The following is a 324-nucleotide window of genomic DNA, read 5'->3' on the forward strand; positions in this document are numbered from 1 at the left end:
GCTAGAGAAGCGCGGGTAGGGGCGGCCGTGCATGAGCGGCCCGGGGCCCGGCAATCGGAGAGGTGAGGGTGGAAAGTGCAGAGCCAGGGTAGGAGGAGGAAGCCGGAGGAAAGTTGTTAGGTGAGTCAGTGTGAGATGGGGAAACGCGATAGAGTGCTTGAACAGCAAGGACTGGGGAAGAGGAATCTCCTGGGGAGAGGACCAAGGGGCCCACCCGGAGCGGGGATGGCAATTGCGGGCTTGGAGCTTGGCATGAGTAAAAGCTGGTGTGCTGGAGAGCTTTGTGGCAGGGGGGGGAAAAAGGGTGTTGTCGGCGCAGGGGGC

The sequence above is a fragment of the Mesitornis unicolor genome, unplaced genomic scaffold (genome assembly GCF_000695765.1).
Source record: "Mesitornis unicolor isolate BGI_N332 unplaced genomic scaffold, ASM69576v1 scaffold33233, whole genome shotgun sequence".
NCBI lineage: Eukaryota > Metazoa > Chordata > Aves > Mesitornithiformes > Mesitornithidae > Mesitornis > Mesitornis unicolor.